This window comes from Phyllobates terribilis, unplaced genomic scaffold (assembly GCF_046119375.1).
Source record: "Phyllobates terribilis strain yellow unplaced genomic scaffold, ASM4611937v1 Scaffold_629__1_contigs__length_933511, whole genome shotgun sequence".
Taxonomy (NCBI): domain Eukaryota; kingdom Metazoa; phylum Chordata; class Amphibia; order Anura; family Dendrobatidae; genus Phyllobates; species Phyllobates terribilis.
In genome coordinates this window covers 682,060-703,014 of record NW_027363389.1, presented here as the reverse complement: position 1 = coordinate 703,014, position 20,955 = coordinate 682,060, and the positions used below count along the sequence as shown (strand labels likewise).

At 44.1% G+C, this 20,955-nt stretch overlaps 11 non-coding genes and 1 pseudogene across 11 annotated transcripts; all 12 read left to right on the top strand.

Annotated features, from left to right (window-relative positions):
• Positions 1-1,021: 1,021 nt before the first annotated feature.
• Positions 1,022-1,212, top strand: LOC141233882 (U2 spliceosomal RNA). Its single transcript, XR_012299910.1, has one exon. It is a non-coding gene; the product is annotated as a U2 spliceosomal RNA (small nuclear RNA).
• A 1,115-nt stretch (positions 1,213-2,327) lies between these two features.
• Positions 2,328-2,518, top strand: LOC141233881 (U2 spliceosomal RNA). Its single transcript, XR_012299909.1, has one exon. It is a non-coding gene; the product is annotated as a U2 spliceosomal RNA (small nuclear RNA).
• A 6,133-nt stretch (positions 2,519-8,651) lies between these two features.
• On the top strand, positions 8,652-8,856 carry LOC141234099 (U2 spliceosomal RNA; annotated as a pseudogene).
• Positions 8,857-9,971: 1,115 nt separating this feature from the next.
• LOC141233880 (U2 spliceosomal RNA) lies at positions 9,972-10,162 on the top strand. Its single transcript, XR_012299908.1, has one exon. It is a non-coding gene; the product is annotated as a U2 spliceosomal RNA (small nuclear RNA).
• Positions 10,163-11,277: 1,115 nt separating this feature from the next.
• LOC141233879 (U2 spliceosomal RNA) lies at positions 11,278-11,468 on the top strand. The gene has a single exon (XR_012299907.1). It is a non-coding gene; the product is annotated as a U2 spliceosomal RNA (small nuclear RNA).
• A 1,115-nt stretch (positions 11,469-12,583) lies between these two features.
• Positions 12,584-12,774, top strand: LOC141233878 (U2 spliceosomal RNA). The gene has a single exon (XR_012299906.1). It is a non-coding gene; the product is annotated as a U2 spliceosomal RNA (small nuclear RNA).
• Positions 12,775-13,890: 1,116 nt separating this feature from the next.
• On the top strand, positions 13,891-14,081 carry LOC141233876 (U2 spliceosomal RNA). Its single transcript, XR_012299904.1, has one exon. It is a non-coding gene; the product is annotated as a U2 spliceosomal RNA (small nuclear RNA).
• A 1,115-nt stretch (positions 14,082-15,196) lies between these two features.
• Positions 15,197-15,387, top strand: LOC141234055 (U2 spliceosomal RNA). The gene has a single exon (XR_012300076.1). It is a non-coding gene; the product is annotated as a U2 spliceosomal RNA (small nuclear RNA).
• Positions 15,388-16,502: 1,115 nt separating this feature from the next.
• Positions 16,503-16,693, top strand: LOC141233875 (U2 spliceosomal RNA). The gene has a single exon (XR_012299903.1). It is a non-coding gene; the product is annotated as a U2 spliceosomal RNA (small nuclear RNA).
• A 1,115-nt stretch (positions 16,694-17,808) lies between these two features.
• Positions 17,809-17,999, top strand: LOC141233874 (U2 spliceosomal RNA). The gene has a single exon (XR_012299902.1). It is a non-coding gene; the product is annotated as a U2 spliceosomal RNA (small nuclear RNA).
• A 1,115-nt stretch (positions 18,000-19,114) lies between these two features.
• Positions 19,115-19,305, top strand: LOC141233873 (U2 spliceosomal RNA). Its single transcript, XR_012299901.1, has one exon. It is a non-coding gene; the product is annotated as a U2 spliceosomal RNA (small nuclear RNA).
• A 1,115-nt stretch (positions 19,306-20,420) lies between these two features.
• On the top strand, positions 20,421-20,611 carry LOC141233872 (U2 spliceosomal RNA). Its single transcript, XR_012299900.1, has one exon. It is a non-coding gene; the product is annotated as a U2 spliceosomal RNA (small nuclear RNA).
• Positions 20,612-20,955: the final 344 nt, after the last annotated feature.

The window sequence follows — 20,955 nt, the reverse complement described above, 5'->3', positions numbered from 1 at the left end:
TTTGCTTTTCTTCTCCTCATTGGATTTTTCATGTTCAAAGTTGCAGAAGCCAGATTACAAGCTCATTTTGGTTCAACTTCAGCAACTGTGCATTGCATTGCCATGTAATGTGATGCAATGCTATCTTTCTAGCTCTCCCTTTTTACTTCCTTTTGGATAAACAGACATATTAGGCAAGCATTTTGGAGCTTTCACCTAAATAACTACAGGTGGTGAGATAAGCTGCACAATATAATTGACCTTTCAGTATATTGTTGCACACACACCATCTATTTAGCAAATGCCCTTGTTATCAACAGCAGCCTTTTAAACTCACCTGAGCTAACAGGTATGTGCGCTGGTTACTCTGCTGCGCTTAAAATTTCTTTTTTGGTTTGCTACAATGCCTTTTCTGAAACGTTGTCTCCTTCTGCTGGAACACTGACTTCTTTCATTTAATGCCTGCAGACTATAAAAGAGAACCCAACCCAAAAAGTTTGGTTGATTAGTCTGTGGCATTCTGTTAAACTGTTGCTTATGGCGGTCTCTTGTGAGCTTCTCAGCGACATTCAGCCAGCCAGGTATCCTGCCTGCAGTAGATGGAATGTGGCAATGGAACGCTGGCTGCGCGTGTCATAATAGGCTCTGAGCCTTTATATACCTGTGCACAGCAGCAGCCACCTTCAGTCTGCTGCTGGACAGCCAGCAGCAGCAGCAGGAGAGGTATGTAATCAGGAGCCCTCCTGCTAAGGGTAGACAGCTGCTCGTTCCACCCCACCCCCCGCCTTAATTGGTTCTCCTCCCTTCCAACGGTGTTGAGGCGGGTGGGAACAGCAGGGGGTGAAGGTGCTGTGTTTAAAGAGGTGGAGTTATGCAGATCTAAAACGCGTGGATTGCAGCAGCAGCAAGCCGAAAAGTGCAGGCATGTAAGGGATCTAGAGGTTGACAACATGTCTTCTTAACGGGAGTCCAGGAGCTCATCTCCACAAATGGACTTTTCAGGATCCTTGGGTGGCTCCGTAGTTTGAAACCAATTCTGGTTATCGCTTCTCGGCCTTTTGGCTAAGATCAAGTGTAGTATCTGTTCTTATCAGTTTAATATCTGATACGTCCCCTATCTGGGGACCATATATTAAATGGATTTTTAGAACAGGGAGATGGAAAAAGAGCTTGCTCTGTCCACTCCACGCATTGACCTGGTATTGCAGTATCTCCAGGACCGGTGCACCCCTTCTTTAATGCAGTTTCTAAAATCAGAAAGAATTGAATTCAATGTTTTTTGTTCATTTTGCTTGTTTGTCGGATTTTGGGATGGACTCTTTGGCTTTGCTTTTCTTCTCCTCATTGGATTTTTCATGTTCAAAGTTGCAGAAGCCAGATTACAAGCTCATTTTGGTTCAACTTCAGCAACTGTGCATTGCATTGCCATGTAATGTGATGCAATGCTATCTTTCTAGCTCTCCCTTTTTACTTCCTTTTGGATAAACAGACATATTAGGCAAGCATTTTGGAGCTTTCACCTAAATAACTACAGGTGGTGAGATAAGCTGCACAATATAATTGACCTTTCAGTATATTGTTGCACACACACCATCTATTTAGCAAATGCCCTTGTTATCAACAGCAGCCTTTTAAACTCACCTGAGCTAACAGGTATGTGCGCTGGTTACTCTGCTGCGCTTAAAATTTCTTTTTTGGTTTGCTACAATGCCTTTTCTGAAACGTTGTCTCCTTCTGCTGGAACACTGACTTCTTTCATTTAATGCCTGCAGACTATAAAAGAGAACCCAACCCAAAAAGTTTGGTTGATTAGTCTGTGGCATTCTGTTAAACTGTTGCTTATGGCGGTCTCTGTGAGCTTCTCAGCGACATTCAGCCAGCCAGGTATCCTGCCTGCAGTAGATGGAATGTGGCAATGGAACGCTGGCTGCGCGTGTCATAATAGGCTCTGAGCCTTTATATACCTGTGCACAGCAGCAGCCACCTTCAGTCTGCTGCTGGACAGCCAGCAGCAGCAGCAGCAGGAGAGGTATGTAATCAGGAGCCCTCCTGCTAAGGGTAGACAGCTGCTCGTTCCACCCCACCCCCCGCCTTAATTGGTTCTCCTCCCTTCCAACGGTGTTGAGGCGGGTGGGAACAGCAGGGGGTGAAGGTGCTGTGTTTAAAGAGGTGGAGTTATGCAGATCTAAAACGCGTGGATTGCAGCAGCAGCAAGCCGAAAAGTGCAGGCATGTAAGGGATCTAGAGGTTGACAACATGTCTTCTTAACGGGAGTCCAGGAGCTCATCTCCACAAATGGACTTTTCAGGATCCTTGGGTGGCTCCGTAGTTTGAAACCAATTCTTGTTATCGCTTCTCGGCCTTTTGGCTAAGATCAAGTGTAGTATCTGTTCTTATCAGTTTAATATCTGATACGTCCCCTATCTGGGGACCATATATTAAATGGATTTTTAGAACAGGGAGATGGAAAAAGAGCTTGCTCTGTCCACTCCACGCATTGACCTGGTATTGCAGTATCTCCAGGACCGGTGCACCCCTTCTTTAATGCAGTTTCTAAAATCAGAAAGAATTGAATTCAATGTTTTTTGTTCATTTTGCTTGTTTGTCGGATTTTGGGATGGACTCTTTGGCTTTGCTTTTCTTCTCCTCATTGGATTTTTCATGTTCAAAGTTGCAGAAGCCAGATTACAAGCTCATTTTGGTTCAACTTCAGCAACTGTGCATTGCATTGCCATGTAATGTGATGCAATGCTATCTTTCTAGCTCTCCCTTTTTACTTCCTTTTGGATAAACAGACATATTAGGCAAGCATTTTGGAGCTTTCACCTAAATAACTACAGGTGGTGAGATAAGCTGCACAATATAATTGACCTTTCAGTATATTGTTGCACACACACCATCTATTTAGCAAATGCCCTTGTTATCAACAGCAGCCTTTTAAACTCACCTGAGCTAACAGGTATGTGCGCTGGTTACTCTGCTGCGCTTAAAATTTCTTTTTTGGTTTGCTACAATGCCTTTTCTGAAACGTTGTCTCCTTCTGCTGGAACACTGACTTCTTTCATTTAATGCCTGCAGACTATAAAAGAGAACCCAACCCAAAAAGTTTGGTTGATTAGTCTGTGGCATTCTGTTAAACTGTTGCTTATGGCGGTCTCTGTGAGCTTCTCAGCGACATTCAGCCAGCCAGGTATCCTGCCTGCAGTAGATGGAATGTGGCAATGGAACGCTGGCTGCGCGTGTCATAATAGGCTCTGAGCCTTTATATACCTGTGCACAGCAGCAGCCACCTTCAGTCTGCTGCTGGACAGCCAGCAGCAGCAGCAGCAGGAGAGGTATGTAATCAGGAGCCCTCCTGCTAAGGGTAGACAGCTGCTCGTTCCACCCCACCCCCCGCCTTAATTGGTTCTCCTCCCTTCCAACGGTGTTGAGGCGGGTGGGAACAGCAGGGGGTGAAGGTGCTGTGTTTAAAGAGGTGGAGTTATGCAGATCTAAAACGCGTGGATTGCAGCAGCAGCAAGCCGAAAAGTGCAGGCATGTAAGGGATCTAGAGGTTGACAACATGTCTTCTTAACGGGAGTCCAGGAGCTCATCTCCACAAATGGACTTTTCAGGATCCTTGGGTGGCTCCGTAGTTTGAAACCAATTCTGGTTATCGCTTCTCGGCCTTTTGGCTAAGACCATTTGGTTGCAGCCTGATAGGTGCGAGTTCTCTGGAGGAATCCAGGCCTTTTTGCGAAAGGATTTGGCGATTTTCTGTGGTATTATACCGACAGGTTTTGAAGATGAACTTCGTGAAGAATACTATCCGAATTGGAGTGGATCCATCAGTTTCCGAGAGGAATAATGTGTCCTTCATCGTGGAGAAACTTTTGGAAGGAAAAGCTGGAGCAAAACGAGGCGACTTCTACAGCGTCAACGAGTTTCCTAAATCAGGTACATATGACGTGACTTTTGTAGAAGAAAATACCTGCCTTGATGTGTTTGAGTGGCTTCGGAGTCACACTGATGATCCTTTCTTGGAAGGGGTGTGGTTTGAACCCTTGTTTGGACTTCAAGAAAAGATTGTGTGGGTAACAGTTTATAACCCTTTTACTGAGCCAGCATTGCTTGAAGGCTTCCTTGCACGGTACTGTGATTATGTGCGTAAAGGGGAAAAGCAGTTTAATTCTTTAGGTATTTTCAACTGCAAATACAACTTTCGGGTGAAACTGAAGAAGGATCCTGGAAGTGTGGGAGGCTTTAGACATCCTCCTGCGAATTTTTCTGTGGCGGGACATAGGGGCTTCCTTTACTATGTAGGGCAGCCTATGTATTGCAGGAAATGTTACTGCTTTGGACATGTGCAGGATGCATGTAAGAAAGGGCAATGTTGCCGTAACTGCAAAGAGGAGGGGCATGTGGCAAGTGCGTGCCCGAAGCCCAAGGCTTGTGACATGTGTGGAAGTGGTGAGCACATGTTTAAAGATTGCCCGCAGGGTGTGCCCAGGAAAACTGATAAGGAGAGGAAAAAGGAGGAGGAGGAGAGGAGGGTTTTGCAGCAGATAGAAAGAGAAACTGCTAGAATGGAGAGAGAGCAGAGGAGGCGGAGTGAAAGGTCTGCCCCTGAAACTGTGAGTCTGAGGCCTGCTTACCAGAAGGAGAAAAAGGCACCTAAAATGGAGAAGGAGCTTGTGAAAGAATTGAGGAGAATGGAGGGGCAGATGAATGCAGCGGGAGAAGGAAGGTGTCCGGATACGTTGGACTTTCAGGACGTTGTAGATGCTGCAGATTGTATGGAAACTGGGGAAGGGTCATCACACCCTTCAGATCCTGAGAATATTGAGGAGTACTTCTCCGATGAGGGTGGGGGGAGTAGAAAGTGTCACAGGGAGGGTGGTGGGGCAAATGATGAAGAAGATATCAAGGCACCGCAGCGAAAAGTGGGTGCCAAGAAAGCAAGGTGGGGTGATGGTGATGCTGCTAGCGGCTCGGAAACGAGTTGCTCGGCTCAGATGGTGGAAGAAGATAGTGGGGGTGCTGGTTAAGGTTGCCTTGCAATATGCGTGATAATGCCTATTATAAGCTTTGACTTAAGTCAAAGGCTTTTTCTTGTGAGTGGAGTTTTTGTAGTGTTTTTGTAACTTTTCTGTTTTCGTTTTTTTTAGGAGGTTTAAAAAAGGAAAAAATGGGTTTTACTATAATTTCACAAAATGTGAGAGTGTTTAAAAATAAGGCCAGGAGGGCTGCAATTTTTGATTTTTTGGCTATGAAGAATGCATCGATTTTTTGTTTGCAAGAGTGTGGAGTGGTGGATGGGGTGAGAGGAGATGAATGGTCTCATGGAGCATCTGTGTGGTCGGGGAGTGCATGTAATAAAAATGATGGTGTGGGGATTTTAGTTAAAGGGAGGGAGGTGGTTTTGAGTGATTATGTGGTGATTGATGTGGGGAGGTGCATTTTAGCAAATTTTGAGTATAAAAATGTTAAATTTTGTGTTATTAATGTTTATGCGCCGGTGGAGAAAAATGACCGGAAAAAGTTATTTGAAAAAATTAAACTTTTTGTTCCGGGAAGAATGCCTGTGGTGATTGTGGGTGATATGAATTGTGATGTGGGGAGAGTGAATGTGGATGTGTCTGGGAAAACTTTGTTAGAGTTGGTTAGTGATTTTGATTTGCATGATATGCAAAGTGTATGTAAAGTGAGGCCTTTGTTAAATACCTTCTTTTCCGAAAGTGGAAGAATACAATCTAGATTGGATTACTGTTTTATTTCAAAAAATATGATTCCTGTTGACTATAAGCAGGAGAATGTTTTGTTTTCAGATCATGTGTGCATGTCGTGTGAGTTGGATGTGAATGTGAATGGGGTGTTTGGGAAAGGTTTGTGGAAGTTGAATGTTAAGTTATTGGAGTATGAGGAAGTAAGAAAGGAATATGCAAGACGGTATGAGGAGTGGTGTGAGTGTAAAAATGGTTTTGGGAATGTTTGTGGGTGGTGGGATTGGGTTAAAAAACAGACAAAAATTTTTTTCAAAAATTTGGGTTATAAGATGGCAGCAGTCAAGAGGAGACATTTTGTGAGTTTAAATGCACGTTTAAGTTTCTTGTATAAATTGAGGGAGGGAGGGATGGAGGTGGAGGAGGATATTTTACAAGTGAAAAAGGAGGTTCATGAGTTCTTGTTGGAAAAAGGGAGGAGTATTGTCTTTAGAGCAAAAGTTGATAATTTGGAGTATGATGAAAAATGTTCACGTTTTTTTTTCAAGAAGGTTTTTGGGAAAAAGCAAAATATGTGTGTGTTGAATGGAGCAGATGGAAGCGAGGTGAGTGGAGAGGATATGTGTGAGGAAGTGGCAAAGTTTTATGAGGATTTGTATGCTGTAAAGTGGAGGGATGAGTGTTTGGAGAATGATGTTTTGAGTACGTTAGAGAGTAAATTGAATGAGGCGGAAAGAGAGAGGCTGATGGATGCTGTGACAAGTGATGAAGTATGGAAGGTTATGTGTAGTATGGCTTTGAATAAGACGCCGGGGGAGGATGGTCTTCCAGTAGAATTTTACCGCATGATGTGGGATGTGATTGGGAGTGATTTTGTGGATTTTTGTAAGTATATGTGGGAAAATATGGAGGTGGCAGGTAGTATGCGTGCAGGTATGGTTGTATTGATTCCGAAAAAGGGTGATTTGAAGAGTCTGAAAAACTGGAGGCCAATAACATTATTGAACTGTGATTATAAGATCTACGCAAAATTAATGGCAAATAGGATGCGTGATGTGATAGAGAGTGTGATTGGGGATGAGCAGTGTTGTGCAGTACCTGGGAGACGGATTCACGAGTGTGTGTGTATATTGAGAGATTGTCTATGGGATTGTATGAGCCGGAAGAAGAGTGTGTTTTTGTTGAGCCTGGATTTTGAAAAGGCGTATGATAGGTTGTCGAATGGTTTTTTGTTTAGAGTGTTGCTGAGAATGGGTTTTCCTGCTGATTTTGTTGGGAGAGTGAGAAGTCTATATACAGATATTTATAGTTGTGTTTTAATGAACGGTTATGTCGGTAGGAGAGTGAATGTGCATTCGGGCGTGAGGCAGGGGTGTCCGTTATCCCCTGTGGCTTTTATTTGTGCAATTGAACCTTTGTTGTGTATGTTGAGGAAGGATAAAGTGGTTCGAGGTGTGCAAGTGCCGGGAGGTGGAGGAAGAGAGTGGAAGGTGAGTGGTTATATGGATGACGTGTGTGTATTATGTGATTCTGAATGTTCGGTGAGGCGGGTGAAGTTGTTAGTGTCTATCTTTTGTGGTGCGTCTGCATTTAAAGTGAATTGGGAAAAGAGTGAGTGTAAGGTTTTTGGAAGTGGTATTTTGAGTAGAGATGTAGGTGTGAACGTAGTGAGTGGGCCCATTAAGGTTTTGGGAGTGAAGTTTTCAGAAAGATTGGATGGGAAAGAAAGTTGGGATGATGCGAAAGAGAAGGTTGAAAAGAAGTTATGTTTTTGGAAGTTGAGAAGCCTTACTTTCTTTGGAAAAATCTTAGTCATTAAAAGCGTGGTGTTGCCTATTTTTTTATATGTTGCAGTTGTGTTTCCACCAGGTTATATGGTTTTGAGAGGATTGAATAGGATTTTGTTTGTTTTTTTGTGGAATTCTAAAATGGAGAGGGCGCGGAGGGAAGTGTTGGTGAAGCGTATGGAGAAAGGTGGTTTGGGTTTTCCAAATTTAGAAGTTTTTTTGGGTGTGAATATTGTGGTGTTTGTGCTGAAAGTGATTATGGGCGATGGAAAGTTTTCATGTATGTGTGGATATTTATTTGGGGCTTATTCTTTTCGTTTGAAGTGGAGAGAGAGGGATTTGCGGTGTCCGGTTGCTTTTGAGGTGCCCGTGTGGTATGTGTGGGTTTATAAGTTTTTGGTGAAGTATGAGTTGTGTGATGTGGATGTGAGGTTGTTGGGAAATAAGAAGGCTGTGTACAGGATGATTGAGTGTAGAGAAATGGAGAGTGGAATAAATTTGGTGAGAGGGTGTGATGTGCAAAAAGTATGGAAGAAGGTGCGGATGGGTGGTATGACAAATAAGCAGAGTGAGGTTGTGTGGCAGTCTTTGCATGGAGTGTTGCCAGTAAGAGAGTTTCAGAGGAATAGAGGTTTAGTGAGGAGTGAAACGTGTCCAAGAAATGGCTGTGGTGGAAGGGAAAGTGTGTTGCATGTTTTTTGGAATTGCCAGTATGCTAGAGATGTGATTGGGAGAATGGGGCCTTTGTGTAAAGAATTGTGTGGTGTGAATTTGTTGTCCTTTGAGTTGTTTATGTTTGGTTTGGGAATATGTGATGGGACGAAGGAACGAGTCTTGTGGTTGATGCTTGCGTGTATAAAGGAAGTGTTATGGGATGTGAGGAATGTGTATGTGTTTAAAAGGAAGGAAATTGCTGTAAAGGATAGTGTGAAGGTGATTATGGGGAAGATGTATGTGTGTTTCCTATGGGACAAAAAGAGGAGAGGGGAAGTGGATGCGGAGGGAATATGGAAAGTTAAAAAGTGGAGATATTTTGTAAATACTTCTTGATCTTGTTTTCTGTGTAAGGTTTAAAAAGAAGAAATAAAAATTTTCCGGTGATGATGGGAGCAGCATTTGTGTCGTTGAGATGATGCAGCTGTTTGGAAGGAAGTTCCTTTGGTCGTGACTATAGACCGTGGATTTCCCCATCTGAGGGAAAAAAAAGAAAAGAGAAAAAAAAAAGAAAAGAAAAATCTGTTCTTATCAGTTTAATATCTGATACGTCCCCTATCTGGGGACCATATATTAAATGGATTTTTAGAACAGGGAGATGGAAAAAGAGCTTGCTCTGTCCACTCCACGCATTGACCTGGTATTGCAGTATCTCCAGGACCGGTGCACCCCTTCTTTAATGCAGTTTCTAAAATCAGAAAGAATTGAATTCAATGTTTTTTGTTCATTTTGCTTGTTTGTCGGATTTTGGGATGGACTCTTTGGCTTTGCTTTTCTTCTCCTCATTGGATTTTTCATGTTCAAAGTTGCAGAAGCCAGATTACAAGCTCATTTTGGTTCAACTTCAGCAACTGTGCATTGCATTGCCATGTAATGTGATGCAATGCTATCTTTCTAGCTCTCCCTTTTTACTTCCTTTTGGATAAACAGACATATTAGGCAAGCATTTTGGAGCTTTCACCTAAATAACTACAGGTGGTGAGATAAGCTGCACAATATAATTGACCTTTCAGTATATTGTTGCACACACACCATCTATTTAGCAAATGCCCTTGTTATCAACAGCAGCCTTTTAAACTCACCTGAGCTAACAGGTATGTGCGCTGGTTACTCTGCTGCGCTTAAAATTTCTTTTTTGGTTTGCTACAATGCCTTTTCTGAAACGTTGTCTCCTTCTGCTGGAACACTGACTTCTTTCATTTAATGCCTGCAGACTATAAAAGAGAACCCAACCCAAAAAGTTTGGTTGATTAGTCTGTGGCATTCTGTTAAACTGTTGCTTATGGCGGTCTCTGTGAGCTTCTCAGCGACATTCAGCCAGCCAGGTATCCTGCCTGCAGTAGATGGAATGTGGCAATGGAACGCTGGCTGCGCGTGTCATAATAGGCTCTGAGCCTTTATATACCTGTGCACAGCAGCAGCCACCTTCAGTCTGCTGCTGGACAGCCAGCAGCAGCAGCAGCAGGAGAGGTATGTAATCAGGAGCCCTCCTGCTAAGGGTAGACAGCTGCTCGTTCCACCCCACCCCCCGCCTTAATTGGTTCTCCTCCCTTCCAACGGTGTTGAGGCGGGTGGGAACAGCAGGGGGTGAAGGTGCTGTGTTTAAAGAGGTGGAGTTATGCAGATCTAAAACGCGTGGATTGCAGCAGCAGCAAGCCGAAAAGTGCAGGCATGTAAGGGATCTAGAGGTTGACAACATGTCTTCTTAACGGGAGTCCAGGAGCTCATCTCCACAAATGGACTTTTCAGGATCCTTGGGTGGCTCCGTAGTTTGAAACCAATTCTGGTTATCGCTTCTCGGCCTTTTGGCTAAGATCAAGTGTAGTATCTGTTCTTATCAGTTTAATATCTGATACGTCCCCTATCTGGGGACCATATATTAAATGGATTTTTAGAACAGGGAGATGGAAAAAGAGCTTGCTCTGTCCACTCCACGCATTGACCTGGTATTGCAGTATCTCCAGGACCGGTGCACCCCTTCTTTAATGCAGTTTCTAAAATCAGAAAGAATTGAATTCAATGTTTTTTGTTCATTTTGCTTGTTTGTCGGATTTTGGGATGGACTCTTTGGCTTTGCTTTTCTTCTCCTCATTGGAGTTTTCATGTTCAAAGTTGCAGAAGCCAGATTACAAGCTCATTTTGGTTCAACTTCAGCAACTGTGCATTGCATTGCCATGTAATGTGATGCAATGCTATCTTTCTAGCTCTCCCTTTTTACTTCCTTTTGGATAAACAGACATATTAGGCAAGCATTTTGGAGCTTTCACCTAAATAACTACAGGTGGTGAGATAAGCTGCACAATATAATTGACCTTTCAGTATATTGTTGCACACACACCATCTATTTAGCAAATGCCCTTGTTATCAACAGCAGCCTTTTAAACTCACCTGAGCTAACAGGTATGTGCGCTGGTTACTCTGCTGCGCTTAAAATTTCTTTTTTGGTTTGCTACAATGCCTTTTCTGAAACGTTGTCTCCTTCTGCTGGAACACTGACTTCTTTCATTTAATGCCTGCAGACTATAAAAGAGAACCCAACCCAAAAAGTTTGGTTGATTAGTCTGTGGCATTCTGTTAAACTGTTGCTTATGGCGGTCTCTGTGAGCTTCTCAGCGACATTCAGCCAGCCAGGTATCCTGCCTGCAGTAGATGGAATGTGGCAATGGAACGCTGGCTGCGCGTGTCATAATAGGCTCTGAGCCTTTATATACCTGTGCACAGCAGCAGCCACCTTCAGTCTGCTGCTGGACAGCCAGCAGCAGCAGCAGCAGGAGAGGTATGTAATCAGGAGCCCTCCTGCTAAGGGTAGACAGCTGCTCGTTCCACCCCAACCCCCGCCTTAATTGGTTCTCCTCCCTTCCAACGGTGTTGAGGCGGGTGGGAACAGCAGGGGGTGAAGGTGCTGTGTTTAAAGAGGTGGAGTTATGCAGATCTAAAACGCGTGGATTGCAGCAGCAGCAAGCCGAAAAGTGCAGGCATGTAAGGGATCTAGAGGTTGACAACATGTCTTCTTAACGGGAGTCCAGGAGCTCATCTCCACAAATGGACTTTTCAGGATCCTTGGGTGGCTCCGTAGTTTGAAACCAATTCTGGTTATCGCTTCTCGGCCTTTTGGCTAAGATCAAGTGTAGTATCTGTTCTTATCAGTTTAATATCTGATACGTCCCCTATCTGGGGACCATATATTAAATGGATTTTTAGAACAGGGAGATGGAAAAAGAGCTTGCTCTGTCCACTCCACGCATTGACCTGGTATTGCAGTATCTCCAGGACCGGTGCACCCCTTCTTTAATGCAGTTTCTAAAATCAGAAAGAATTGAATTCAATGTTTTTTGTTCATTTTGCTTGTTTGTCGGATTTTGGGATGGACTCTTTGGCTTTGCTTTTCTTCTCCTCATTGGAGTTTTCATGTTCAAAGTTGCAGAAGCCAGATTACAAGCTCATTTTGGTTCAACTTCAGCAACTGTGCATTGCATTGCCATGTAATGTGATGCAATGCTATCTTTCTAGCTCTCCCTTTTTACTTCCTTTTGGATAAACAGACATATTAGACAAGCATTTTGGAGCTTTCACCTAAATAACTACAGGTGGTGAGATAAGCTGCACAATATAATTGACCTTTCAGTATATTGTTGCACACACACCATCTATTTAGCAAATGCCCTTGTTATCAACAGCAGCCTTTTAAACTCACCTGAGCTAACAGGTATGTGCGCTGGTTACTCTGCTGCGCTTAAAATTTCTTTTTTGGCTTGCTACAATGCCTTTTCTGAAACGTTGTCTCCTTCTGCTGGAACACTGACTTCTTTCATTTAATGCCTGCAGACTATAAAAGAGAACCCAACCCAAAAAGTTTGGTTGATTAGTCTGTGGCATTCTGTTAAACTGTTGCTTATGGCGGTCTCTGTGAGCTTCTCAGCGACATTCAGCCAGCCAGGTATCCTGCCTGCAGTAGATGGAATGTGGCAATGGAACGCTGGCTGCGCGTGTCATAATAGGCTCTGAGCCTTTATATACCTGTGCACAGCAGCAGCCACCTTCAGTCTGCTGCTGGACAGCCAGCAGCAGCAGCAGCAGGAGAGGTATGTAATCAGGAGCCCTCCTGCTAAGGGTAGACAGCTGCTCGTTCCACCCCAACCCCCGCCTTAATTGGTTCTCCTCCCTTCCAACGGTGTTGAGGCGGGTGGGAACAGCAGGGGGTGAAGGTGCTGTGTTTAAAGAGGTGGAGTTATGCAGATCTAAAACGCGTGGATTGCAGCAGCAGCAAGCCGAAAAGTGCAGGCATGTAAGGGATCTAGAGGTTGACAACATGTCTTCTTAACGGGAGTCCAGGAGCTCATCTCCACAAATGGACTTTTCAGGATCCTTGGGTGGCTCCGTAGTTTGAAACCAATTCTGGTTATCGCTTCTCGGCCTTTTGGCTAAGATCAAGTGTAGTATCTGTTCTTATCAGTTTAATATCTGATACGTCCCCTATCTGGGGACCATATATTAAATGGATTTTTAGAACAGGGAGATGGAAAAAGAGCTTGCTCTGTCCACTCCACGCATTGACCTGGTATTGCAGTATCTCCAGGACCGGTGCACCCCTTCTTTAATGCAGTTTCTAAAATCAGAAAGAATTGAATTCAATGTTTTTTGTTCATTTTGCTTGTTTGTCGGATTTTGGGATGGACTCTTTGGCTTTGCTTTTCTTCTCCTCATTGGATTTTTCATGTTCAAAGTTGCAGAAGCCAGATTACAAGCTCATTTTGGTTCAACTTCAGCAACTGTGCATTGCATTGCCATGTAATGTGATGCAATGCTATCTTTCTAGCTCTCCCTTTTTACTTCCTTTTGGATAAACAGACATATTAGGCAAGCATTTTGGAGCTTTCACCTAAATAACTACAGGTGGTGAGATAAGCTGCACAATATAATTGACCTTTCAGTATATTGTTGCACACACACCATCTATTTAGCAAATGCCCTTGTTATCAACAGCAGCCTTTTTAAACTCACCTGAGCTAACAGGTATGTGCGCTGGTTACTCTGCTGCGCTTAAAATTTCTTTTTTGGTTTGCTACAATGCCTTTTCTGAAACGTTGTCTCCTTCTGCTGGAACACTGACTTCTTTCATTTAATGCCTGCAGACTATAAAAGAGAACCCAACCCAAAAAGTTTGGTTGATTAGTCTGTGGCATTCTGTTAAACTGTTGCTTATGGCAGTCTCTGTGAGCTTCTCAGCGACATTCAGCCAGCCAGGTATCCTGCCTGCAGTAGATGGAATGTGGCAATGGAACGCTGGCTGCGCGTGTCATAATAGGCTCTGAGCCTTTATATACCTGTGCACAGCAGCAGCCACCTTCAGTCTGCTGCTGGACAGCCAGCAGCAGCAGCAGCAGGAGAGGTATGTAATCAGGAGCCCTCCTGCTAAGGGTAGACAGCTGCTCGTTCCACCCCACCCCCCGCCTTAATTGGTTCTCCTCCCTTCCAACGGTGTTGAGGCGGGTGGGAACAGCAGGGGGTGAAGGTGCTGTGTTTAAAGAGGTGGAGTTATGCAGATCTAAAACGCGTGGATTGCAGCAGCAGCAAGCCGAAAAGTGCAGGCATGTAAGGGATCTAGAGGTTGACAACATGTCTTCTTAACGGGAGTCCAGGAGCTCATCTCCACAAATGGACTTTTCAGGATCCTTGGGTGGCTCCGTAGTTTGAAACCAATTCTGGTTATCGCTTCTCGGCCTTTTGGCTAAGATCAAGTGTAGTATCTGTTCTTATCAGTTTAATATCTGATACGTCCCCTATCTGGGGACCATATATTAAATGGATTTTTAGAACAGGGAGATGGAAAAAGAGCTTGCTCTGTCCACTCCACGCATTGACCTGGTATTGCAGTATCTCCAGGACCGGTGCACCCCTTCTTTAATGCAGTTTCTAAAATCAGAAAGAATTGAATTCAATGTTTTTTGTTCATTTTGCTTGTTTGTCGGATTTTGGGATGGACTCTTTGGCTTTGCTTTTCTTCTCCTCATTGGATTTTTCATGTTCAAAGTTGCAGAAGCCAGATTACAAGCTCATTTTGGTTCAACTTCAGCAACTGTGCATTGCATTGCCATGTAATGTGATGCAATGCTATCTTTCTAGCTCTCCCTTTTTACTTCCTTTTGGATAAACAGACATATTAGGCAAGCATTTTGGAGCTTTCACCTAAATAACTACAGGTGGTGAGATAAGCTGCACAATATAATTGACCTTTCAGTATATTGTTGCACACACACCATCTATTTAGCAAATGCCCTTGTTATCAACAGCAGCCTTTTAAACTCACCTGAGCTAACAGGTATGTGCGCTGGTTACTCTGCTGCGCTTAAAATTTCTTTTTTGGTTTGCTACAATGCCTTTTCTGAAACGTTGTCTCCTTCTGCTGGAACACTGACTTCTTTCATTTAATGCCTGCAGACTATAAAAGAGAACCCAACCCAAAAAGTTTGGTTGATTAGTCTGTGGCATTCTGTTAAACTGTTGCTTATGGCGGTCTCTGTGAGCTTCTCAGCGACATTCAGCCAGCCAGGTATCCTGCCTGCAGTAGATGGAATGTGGCAATGGAACGTTGGCTGCGCGTGTCATAATAGGCTCTGAGCCTTTATATACCTGTGCACAGCAGCAGCCACCTTCAGTCTGCTGCTGGACAGCCAGCAGCAGCAGCAGCAGGAGAGGTATGTAATCAGGAGCCCTCCTGCTAAGGGTAGACAGCTGCTCGTTCCACCCCACCCCCCGCTTTAATTGGTTCTCCTCCCTTCCAACGGTGTTGAGGCGGGTGGGAACAGCAGGGGGTGAAGGTGCTGTGTTTAAAGAGGTGGAGTTATGCAGATCTAAAACGCGTGGATTGCAGCAGCAGCAAGCCGAAAAGTGCAGGCATGTAAGGGATCTAGAGGTTGACAACATGTCTTCTTAACGGGAGTCCAGGAGCTCATCTCCACAAATGGACTTTTCAGGATCCTTGGGTGGCTCCGTAGTTTGAAACCAATTCTGGTTATCGCTTCTCGGCCTTTTGGCTAAGATCAAGTGTAGTATCTGTTCTTATCAGTTTAATATCTGATACGTCCCCTATCTGGGGACCATATATTAAATGGATTTTTAGAACAGGGAGATGGAAAAAGAGCTTGCTCTGTCCACTCCACGCATTGACCTTATATTGCAGTATCTCCAGGACCGGTGCACCCCTTCTTTAATGCAGTTTCTAAAATCAGAAAGAATTGAATTCAATGTTTTTTGTTCATTTTGCTTGTTTGTCGGATTTTGGGATGGACTCTTTGGCTTTGCTTTTCTTCTCCTCATTGGATTTTTCATGTTCAAAGTTGCAGAAGCCAGATTACAAGCTCATTTTGGTTCAACTTCAGCAACTGTGCATTGCATTGCCATGTAATGTGATGCAATGCTATCTTTCTAGCTCTCCCTTTTTACTTCCTTTTGGATAAACAGACATATTAGGCAAGCATTTTGGAGCTTTCACCTAAATAACTACAGGTGGTGAGATAAGCTGCACAATATAATTGACCTTTCAGTATATTGTTGCACACACACCATCTATTTAGCAAATGCCCTTGTTATCAACAGCAGCCTTTTAAACTCACCTGAGCTAACAGGTATGTGCGCTGGTTACTCTGCTGCGCTTAAAATTTCTTTTTTGGTTTGCTACAATGCCTTTTCTGAAACGTTGTCTCCTTCTGCTGGAACACTGACTTCTTTCATTTAATGCCTGCAGACTATAAAAGAGAACCCAACCCAAAAAGTTTGGTTGATTAGTCTGTGGCATTCTGTTAAACTGTTGCTTATGGCGGTCTCTGTGAGCTTCTCAGCGACATTCAGCCAGCCAGGTATCCTGCCTGCAGTAGATGGAATGTGGCAATGGAACGCTGGCTGCGCGTGTCATAATAGGCTCTGAGCCTTTATATACCTGTGCACAGCAGCAGCCACCTTCAGTCTGCTGCTGGACAGCCAGCAGCAGCAGCAGCAGGAGAGGTATGTAATCAGGAGCCCTCCTGCTAAGGGTAGACAGCTGCTCGTTCCACCCCACCCCCCGCCTTAATTGGTTCTCCTCCCTTCCAACGGTGTTGAGGCGGGTGGGAACAGCAGGGGGTGAAGGTGCTGTGTTTAAAGAGGTGGAGTTATGCAGATCTAAAACGCGTGGATTGCAGCAGCAGCAAGCCGAAAAGTGCAGGCATGTAAGGGATCTAGAGGTTGACAACATGTCTTCTTAACGGGAGTCCAGGAGCTCATCTCCACAAATGGACTTTTCAGGATCCTTGGGTGGCTCCGTAGTTTGAAACCAATTCTGGTTATCGCTTCTCGGCCTTTTGGCTAAGATCAAGTGTAGTATCTGTTCTTATCAGTTTAATATCTGATACGTCCCCTATCTGGGGACCATATATTAAATGGATTTTTAGAACAGGGAGATGGAAAAAGAGCTTGCTCTGTCCACTCCACGCATTGACCTGGTATTGCAGTATCTCCAGGACCGGTGCACCCCTTCTTTAATGCAGTTTCTAAAATCAGAAAGAATTGAATTCAATGTTTTTTGTTCATTTTGCTTGTTTGTCGGATTTTGGGATGGACTCTTTGGCTTTGCTTTTCTTCTCCTCATTGGATTTTTCATGTTCAAAGTTGCAGAAGCCAGATTACAAGCTCATTTTGGTTCAACTTCAGCAACTGTGCATTGCATTGCCATGTAATGTGATGCAATGCTATCTTTCTAGCTCTCCCTTTTTACTTCCTTTTGGATAAACAGACATATTAGGCAAGCATTTTGGAGCTTTCACCTAAATAACTACAGGTGGTGAGATAAGCTGCACAATATAATTGACCTTTCAGTATATTGTTGCACACACACCATCTATTTAGCAAATGCCCTTGTTATCAACAGCAGCCTTTTAAACTCACCTGAGCTAACAGGTATGTGCGCTGGTTACTCTGCTGCGCTTAAAATTTCTTTTTTGGTTTGCTACAATGCCTTTTCTGAAACGTTGTCTCCTTCTGCTGGAACACTGACTTCTTTCATTTAATGCCTGCAGACTATAAAAGAGAACCCAACCCAAAAAGTTTGGTTGATTAGTCTGTGGCATTCTGTTAAACTGTTGCTTATGGCGGTCTCTGTGAGCTTCTCAGCGACATTCAGCCAGCCAGGTATCCTGCCTGCAGTAGATGGAATGTGGCAATGGAACGCTGGCTGCGCGTGTCATAATAGGCTCTGAGCCTTTATATACCTGTGCACAGCAGCAGCCACCTTCAGTCTGCTGCTGGACAGCCAGCAGCAGCAGCAGCAGGAGAGGTATGTAATCAGGAGCCCTCCTGCTAAGGGTAGACAGCTGCTCGTTCCACCCCACCCCCTGCCTTAATTGGTTCTCCTCCCTTCCAACGGTGTTGAGGCGGGTGGGAACAGCAGGGGGTGAAAGTGCTGTGTTTAAAGAGGTGGAGTTATGCAGATCTAAAACGCGTGGATTGCAGCAGCAGCAAGCCGAAAAGTGCAGGCATGTAAGGGATCTAGAGGTTGACAACATGTCTTCTTAACGGGAGTCCAGGAGCTCATCTCCACAAATGGACTTTTCAGGATCCTTGGGTGGCTCCGTAGTTTGAAACCAATTCTGGTTATCGCTTCTCGGCCTTTTGGCTAAGATCAAGTGTAGTATCTGTTCTTATCAGTTTAATATCTGATACGTCCCCTATCTGGGGACCATATATTAAATGGATTTTTAGAACAGGGAGATGGAAAAAGAGCTTGCTCTGTCCACTCCACGCATTGACCTGGTATTGCAGTATCTCCAGGACCGGTGCACCCCTTCTTTAATGCAGTTTCTAAAATCAGAAAGAATTGAATTCAATGTTTTTTGTTCATTTTGCTTGTTTGTCGGATTTTGGGATGGACTCTTTGGCTTTGCTTTTCTTCTCCTCATTGGATTTTTCATGTTCAAAGTTGCAGAAGCCAGATTACAAGCTCATTTTGGTTCAACTTCAGCAACTGTGCATTGCATTGCCATGTAATGTGATGCAATGCTATCTTTCTAGCTCTCCCTTTTTACTTCCTTTTGGATAAACAGACATATTAGGCAAGCATTTTGGAGCTTTCACCTAAATAACTACAAGTGGTGAGATAAGCTGCACAATATAATTGACCTTTCAGTGTATTGTTGCACACACACCATCTATTTAGCAAATGCCCTTGTTATCAACAGCAGCCTTTTAAACTCACCTGAGCTAACAGGTATGTGCGCTGGTTACTCTGCTGCGCTTAAAATTTCTTTTTTGGTTTGCTACAATGCCTTTTCTGAAACGTTGTCTCCTTCTGCTGGAACACTGACTTCTTTCATTTAATGCCTGCAGACTATAAAAGAGAACCCAACCCAAAAAGTTTGGTTGATTAGTCTGTGGCATTCTGTTAAACTGTTGCTTATGGCAGTCTCTGTGAGCTTCTCAGCGACATTCAGCCAGCCAGGTATCCTGCCTGCAGTAGATGGAATGTGGCAATGGAACGCTGGCTGCGCGTGTCATAATAGGCTCTGAGCCTTTATATACCTGTGCACAGCAGCAGCCACCTTCAGTCTGCTGCTGGACAGCCAGCAGCAGCAGCAGCAGGAGAGGTATGTAATCAGGAGCCCTCCTGCTAAGGGTAGACAGCTGCTCGTTCCACCCCACCCCCCGCCTTAATTGGTTCTCCTCCCTTCCAACGGTGTTGAGGCGGGTGGGAACAGCAGGGGGTGAAGGTGCTGTGTTTAAAGAGGTGGAGTTATGCAGATCTAAAACGCGTGGATTGCAGCAGCAGCAAGCCGAAAAGTGCAGGCATGTAAGGGATCTAGAGGTTGACAACATGTCTTCTTAACGGGAGTCCAGGAGCTCATCTCCACAAATGGACTTTTCAGGATCCTTGGGTGGCTCCGTAGTTTGAAACCAATTCTGGTTATCGCTTCTCGGCCTTTTGGCTAAGATCAAGTGTAGTATCTGTTCTTATCAGTTTAATATCTGATACGTCCCCTATCTGGGGACCATATATTAAATGGATTTTTAGAACAGGGAGATGGAAAAAGAGCTTGCTCTGTCCACTCCACGCATTGACCTGGTATTGCAGTATCTCCAGGACCGGTGCACCCCTTCTTTAATGCAGTTTCTAAAATCAGAAAGAATTGAATTCAATGTTTTTTGTTCATTTTGCTTGTTTGTCGGATTTTGGGATGGACTCTTTGGCTTTGCTTTTCTTCTCCTCATTGGAGTTTTCATGTTCAAAGTTGCAGAAGCCAGATTACAAGCTCATTTTGGTTCAACTTCAGCAACTGTGCATTGCATTGCCATGTAATGTGATGCAATGCTATCTTTCTAGCTCTCCCTTTTTACTTCCTTTTGGATAAACAGACATATTAGGCAAGCATTTTGGAGCTTTCACCTAAATAACTACAGGTGGTGAGATAAGCTGCACAATATAATTGACCTTTCAGTATATTGTTGCACACACACCATCTATTTAGCAAATGCCCTTGTTATCAACAGCAGCCTTTTAAACTCACCTGAGCTAACAGGTATGTGCGCTGGTTACTCTGCTGCGCTTAAAATTTCTTTTTTGGTTTGCTACAATGCCTTTTCTGAAACGTTGTCTCCTTCTGCTGGAACACTGACTTCTTTCATTTAATGTCTGCAGACTATAAAAGAGAACCCAACCCAAAAAGATTGGTTGATTAGTCTGTGGCATTCTGTTAAACTGTTGCTTATGGCGGTCTCTGTGAGCTTCTCAGCGACATTCAGCCAGCCAGGTATCCTGCCTGCAGTAGATGGAATGTGGCAATGGAACGCTGGCTGCGCGTGTCATAATAGGCTCTGAGCCTTTATATACCTGTGCACAGCAGCAGCCACCTTCAGTCTGCTGCTGGACAGCCAGCAGCAGCAGCAGCAGGAGAGGTATGTAATCAGGAGCCCTCCTGCTAAGGGTAGACAGCTGCTCGTTCCACCCCACCCCCCACCTTAATTGGTTCTCCTCCCTTCCAACGGTGTTGAGGCGGGTGGGAACAGCAGGGGGTGAAGGTGCTGTGTTTAAAGAGGTGGAGTTATGCAGATCTAAAACGCGTGGATTGCAGCAGCAGCAAGCCGAAAAGTGCAGGCATGTAAGGGATCTAGAGGTTGACAACATGTCTTCTTAACGGGAGTCCAGGAGCTCATCTCCACAAATGGACTTTTCAGGATCCTTGGGTGGCTCCGTAGTTTGAAACCAATTCTGGTTATCGCTTCTCGGCCTTTTGGCTAAGATCAAGTGTAGTATCTGTTCTTATCAGTTTAATATCTGATACGTCCCCTATCTGGGGACCATATATTAAATGGATTTTTAGAACAGGGAGATGGAAAAAGAGCTTGCTCTGTCCACTCCACGCATTGACCTGGTATTGCAGTATCTCCAGGACCGGTGCACCCCTTCTTTAATGCAGTTTCTAAAATCAGAAAGAATTGAATTCAATGTTTTTTGTTCATTTTGCTTGTTTGTCGGATTTTGGGATGGACTCTTTGGCTTTGCTTTTCTTCTCCTCATTGGATTTTTCATGTTCAAAGTTGCAGAAGCCAGATTACAAGCTCATTTTGGTTCAACTTCAGCAACTGTGCATTGCATTGCCATGTAATGTGATGCAATGCTATCTTTCTAGCTCTCCCTTTTTACTTCCTTTTGGATAAACAGACATATTAGGCAAGCATTTTGGAGCTTTCACCTAAATAACTACAGGTGGTGAGATAAGCTGCACAATATAATTGACCTTTCAGTATAT